The following is a 6,000-nucleotide window of genomic DNA, read 5'->3' as shown; positions in this document are numbered from 1 at the left end:
TGTTTGTGTGTGAGAGTGTAACTGAGACTTCTAAAGTCCGTGTGGAGGTCTTTTTGTTTTCTCACCAGTTCTAATCTCCTGTCGGGGGTGCTGGGCTGGTGAAGAGAGGGATACGTGGGTGGGTGATAGGTCCTAAACCCCCTGCAAGACACTCTCACTAGGGGCAACCAAGGACTGTGGGAATTGCCACTAGTAAAATTCCCGGATGGATCAGATAAAATCGAAGACCAAGGACCAGAAAGGGAGCAAATTACCAGATATATGACCAAAAAGTCCATTACGAATAATGATTAGAAATTGGAACAATAGGGGCCCCAGAAAATTAAAGAGGAAATTAAAAATGATCCTGTATTATATGATAGAATGACCAAAAGAACTCTTAAGACCCCATGTATTTTGATCCACAGAGGACGGGGTCTGTCAGGCTTTGAACATTAATAGTAGAATACCCATGGATCCAGAAAAGAGCAAGCTGAAACATTGGAATTAGAAATTTGAGAGCAATTGATTAAGAATGAATATGTGCTACATTTGTGCCTGTGCTGCACTTATACCACCAGATAACAGGAGCCTCTCGGACCCCGAGAACCAGATCAAAAACAACCTCATGGTTCGGACTTTAATCAAGGGGTCTGAGATAAGGAGGACTGCTCACAAAGGGACAGCTTAGGAATATGTATATGTATAGGAATGTTCATGTATATGTAACTCTTTACTAGAGCAATTTGCCACGTTAGGCGTGCACGACTTTGGTGGGACTACCCGCCCCGTGCTGCATGGAACTGAGTAAACATACCTACTTTACAATCTTACTGATTGTGGAGTCAGCTTTCTGTGAGTCATTTTGGTGAGCCAGGCAGGAGACACTCTGCTCGGCTGCGGGATCGGCTGCAGCGCGGACGCCCCTAGGTGCACCCTGAGCGTTTTTGCTCGGAGGGGACTCCACTCTCAGCTGCTCACCGCAGGAGCAAAGATCTCCTGAAACTGCAGACAAACGGTATGTTTTCAGCTGCTGGAGGGATACTAACTGGAGTGTTAATAATTGTATGTGTTTTTATGTATGTATTTTGTGTTGACATTTTGTATATTGTAATATTTGCATATTGTATGTATTTTGTGTTGAAAGTATTTGTGTAAATGTAAGGGTTTGAAACAAAGTGTTACAAGTCACTTCACGAAGAACACAGTCAGAGACAATACTTGTTTGGTTGGTTATCATTCTAAATTATATTCCTGTGGTATGAATGAGATGTGCTGGAGGCCTCCGTGTGCGATTGTGCTGTGTGAGTGAGACGCAGCGTTGCTGCAAAGCGAGTGCAGAGTTCCGATCCGTTGTTCCGTACTCTCCACAAGGGGAGTGGGCAGAGACGAACGAAGTGCTTGACAGACTGAAAAGAAGTGCTGTTTTATCCAAGTTTTGAGTGGTGGTGCCCAGTGTATCTTGTGTATCTTGTGTATCCTATTTTTGCTCTTAAATGTTTTGACTGTGACAAGAAAAAGGCAGGAGCATGATATGACATGCTTTCTGCAACATATGAGGCCTGCACAGGCCGAGACCTGGACTCGCTGAGACCTGAACAGGCCGAGAGACCGGAGCGGTGCCGAGAGACTGGAGTGGCGCTGGGAGACCCGAGACACTACGGAGGGACTACCACTGGACGGAGAGAGCCCTGAGAGACGCTGCAGAGCCACGGACGGCTCTGAGAGACACAGAATAGACCGGACAGAAGCCGGAAAACACGGGGAATTGAAGTAATTGCGGGACATCCAAGATCGAGTTGCTACGGGAGACCAGAGGCGTCAGTGGACACCGGTAGCCGACCCTCACCGTGTGGCCAGTCGGCACAGAGCAGAGGGGCGGACATCAGGACCCTGCAGCCTGTCTGACGTAACCATGGAGGCAGCGGCAGCAGCGGCTGTGCTGCTTCACTCTAGCATTCTTTTTATAAAAGGTTTATCTTGCAATGCAAAAAAGACTATTAGTCCCCAGATTGGTGTTATAACTGTTACTAATGACGACTAAGCTCTATTGCAGGGCAGGAGTGCAGAGACGCAGATTACACTGCCAAATGACCACCAGCAGGCTCTTTCACAAACCTAAGGTTGCAGCTGGCACTGCCTGCAGCCATATAGCAGACGTTACACTCTCTTTCCTAACTAGTAATCATGTGTCTCATCCATTTGTGGTGAATGGTCAGTGGCAAAAAGAAAAGGAGGATGCCACTGACACTAACAGCATGGGTAATAGGAGTAGTATAAGTGACACAGGTGACGGTGCGAGGCGAGGCGCTCTGCCTGCTGCTCGCCTTCGCCTGACTGTGCACTGCTGCCGACGGTGCTAGAGTAAAATGTGAAGACTGCTCAGATGGCAGTGATGAGAGTGTTTGTGTGAAGAAGATGTGTGAAGAAGATGTGTGCTGAATCTGACTTTGTGTGCAACGGTGGTCAGTGTGTGCCAAACAGATGGCAGTGTGATGGGGATCTGGATTGTGAAGATGGGTCTGATGAAAGTGCTGAGCTGTGTCATATGAGAACAGTGTCATGGAAATGTGATGGTGAAAAAGACTGTGACAGTGGAGAAGATGAAGAGAATTGTGGCGATGTGATAGAGATCCTTACTGTAAGGATGGAAGAGATGAAATTAACTGCCCTTCCTGGACCTGTAGGCCAGACCAGTTCAGATGTGAACTGTGTCCATGGGAGTAGGCAGTGCAGTGGTGTGAGAGACTGTCTGGATGGCACTGATGAAGCAAACTGTAACAATGTTATTCAGTGCTCTGGACCTGGCAAATTCAAGTGCAGAAGTGGAGAATGCATAGATATCAATAAAGTGTGTAACCAGCAGAGAGACTGCAAGGACTGGGGTGATGAGCCCCTGAAGGAATGCAACATAAATGAATGTGACTGTCCAGCTGTGAAACTGTGGAGATAGTGATGAATGCCAAAACCCTGTAGTCAAATCTGTATCAACCTGAAAGGCTATCAGATGAATCCTGCTACAGGAACCTGGAAAGGGCCATACGGCAAAGCAAATTAAATAACTGCTATTTAACTTGTCAGAAGATAAAAAATAAAGTGTTTCAACAAGCAGCCACGGGAGGGAAGAATCACTGAACCCTCGATGTGAGGGACTGTACCTTGTTTTACTGACTACTGAAACAGCTGTGAGAACTGCAGAAAGGGACCCACGCATCCAGAATAAAAGGACCAGTAACTACTGAAACTTGGAGGGTTGAGTCCGCTCCTGGGAAACTGAAACTCAAGCTAAGGGAGAACTAATATTCTGGCAACGAGGCTCTGCATGAATTAAGGATGCCAAATAAAAAGGACAAGCCTAAAGGGAGAAAAGGGAGAAGGCAAGACTGGGGCAGGACCCTCCACTGTGGTGTGTATGGTCTACCGAGGGAGGCAACCCCTATCGGTATTGACTGCCGAATGAGAGGGCCTCGACCGGACTTCTCCCACACTAAGATCAGGTTGTCCCGAGAAAATAACATAAAAAACCTCTTTTTTAAACCTATATAAAATTGTGATTCGTTTTACAGGAGCTGGATCACCCTGACAGGCCGAACGGTAACACAAGCCTGAATCGACCCTGAAGGCGTTTGCCTATTATGATCCAGCTACATGGGCAGAAGACAGATCCTGGGGCTATAGGACCTCAGTATATATACTTAATAGAATAATTAGGTTATTAGCTGTAATAGAAATAGTTATAAATGATGAGAACTGATCTAAATGAGTTATAAAGATGAGAACTGCTTTGTATCAAAATTGCCTAGCTTTGGATTGTTTGCTAGCACAAGAAGGAGAAGTCTGTGGAAAATTTAACTTTAGTAATTACTGTTTAAAGATTGATGAAAAGGTGTTTCTTCCTAGTAACTGATAGAATGTTATGTTCTGGTTTAGGATGAGAAGAATGTTAATAATATGCTGATGTTTTAATTGTTTTTAATTGTTACAGAGCAGTGCTTACACCAAGCCAAGGACCAAGCCAAATTCAGCTTCTCACTGTCCTGCCAGCAGGCAGGCTGGGAGGAGGGCCGGACTGCTCGGGGTAAGGTTGGGCATCGGACAGCAGGTGGTGAGCAATTGCATTGTGCATCACTTGTTTCGTACACATTATTACTAGTAGTACTATTATCATCATTATTGTTATTATCTTCTTGTTTTTAACTCAACTCACAGGCTTCACTTTCCCATTTCTCTCTCCCATCCCAGAGAAGGAGGGGGGAGGTGAGCGAGCAAACACAAACCTGGAAGGATATGGAATGGGATTTATTTTCATGGCTGCCTGGTGGACCATGGGTCAAAAGAGTGTTATTTTTATTGTTATGTGGTGTAATTACGTTATTATTTGTACCTTGTATGATACCTTGTCTTACATTATTAATACACCAGGTGATAAATAGTACATTTGTAATAACTTCATTAAAAAAAGAAGGGAATATGTCAATTATGATGCTTAAGAATTGGACCCTCCAAGAACAAACTGATGAAATCCAATTATTAATAACAGAAGAGACACGAATTGGGGATGTTAAAAAGAAGATAAGGGATTGTGAGGAATGTTTTAACAATTCGTGTCCATAAAGAACAATTCTGTTTGAATCCTGTCTGCCTCTGAGCCCTGCACTGGCAATTTAATTCTTGAACCACAGCTGCAGCGTGTCCCAGTCTCCCCCTCATTCTAGTCAATTTATCACTCCTTAAATTTATGAACCTGTTTGCTTTTGTTATTCCGGACTTCTATTTCTAACACTGCTATAGATGTGTCTGTGAATGGCTGGGGAAGAATGTTTTAATTACTCGTGAAGCTGTTTGTGTTTGATGTCTGGGAGTTTCAGAACAACTGATAACAACTAGTGACTGTTATGGGATACTATGCGGATCTTTGGTATCTGGTTAGGGGGGCCGAGAGATAAAGAGGAAGGAAAAAGAAGCTGAAGGACGGCTGGGAGACAAGTCTTGAAGAGAATGTTAGGGTTAGGGTAAGGTTAAATGTTAGGTAATGGTTAGGGTTAGTTTTAGGGTTAAAGTCAGGAAAACGTATGCGTAAGTATTAGGTGAATGTTAAGGGTAAGGTTAAGGTTAAGAGTAAGTGTAAGTTTTAGGGTAAGGGTTAGGGTTAATGTAAGGGTCAGGGTAAGGGTTGGGGTAAGGTTTAGGGTAAGGGTTAGGTTAAGGATAAATGTTAGGGTAAGGGTAAGGTTAATGGTAACCGTAAGTGTAAAGGTAAGGGTTACGGTAAGGGTAAGAATAAGGGTATGGGTAATGGTAAGTGTGAGGGTTAGGCTAAGGGTAAGTGTAAGGTTTAGAATTAGGCAAAGGGTAAGTGTAGCAAAAAGGGTAAGGTTTAGGATAAGGGAAAGTGTTAGGATAAGGGTAAGGTTTAGGGTTAGCTTAATAGTAAGGTTAAGGGTAATTGTACGAGTAATTGCTAGGGTAAGTGCAAGCGTAAGTGTACATGTAACTGTTGTTGTATGGCTTATGATAAGGGTGTGAGGAATGTTTTAACAATTCGTGTCCATAAAGAACAATTCTGTTTGAATCCTGTCTGCCTCTGGGCCCTGCACTGGCAATTTAATTCTTGAACCTCAGCTGCAGTGTGTCCCAGTCTCCCCCTCATTCTAGTCAATTTATCACTCCTTAAATTTATGAACCTGTTTGCTTTTGTTATTCCGGACTTCTATTTCTAACACTGCTATAGATGTGTCTGTGAATGGCTGGGGAAGAATGTTTTAATTACTCGTGAAGCTGTTTGTGTTTGATGTCTGGGAGTTTCAGAACAACTGATAACAACTAGTGACTGTTATGGGATACTATGCGGATCTTTGGTATCTGGTTAGGGGGGCCGAGAGATTAAGAGGAAGGAAAAAGAAGCTGAAGGACGGCTGGGAGACAAGTCTTGAAGAGAATGTTCTATAAACTTGGTATGGTGCCAAGTAAGTACAAAGGGGGAGAGGAAGACTACGAGCCTTCAGCATGAAAGACCCCTAG

At 44.0% G+C, this 6,000-nt stretch overlaps 1 protein-coding gene across 1 annotated transcript in view; it reads left to right on the top strand.

Moving 5' to 3' along the window:
• Positions 1-346: 346 nt before the first annotated feature.
• Positions 347-6,000, top strand: part of LOC311440638 (uncharacterized protein) — an 89,696-nt gene continuing 84,042 nt past the window's right edge. Inside the window, exon 1 of the mRNA XM_084527777.1 lies at positions 347-4,570. The gene's annotated coding sequence lies outside the window, so the exon portion shown is untranslated. The remainder of the gene's footprint in view (positions 4,571-6,000) is intronic.

This window comes from Aythya ferina, assembly GCF_964211825.1.
Source record: "Aythya ferina genome assembly, chromosome: 8".
Lineage (NCBI taxonomy): Eukaryota > Metazoa > Chordata > Aves > Anseriformes > Anatidae > Aythya > Aythya ferina.
Note: the sequence above shows the minus strand (reverse complement) of the source record. Positions and strands in the feature narration are given on the sequence as shown.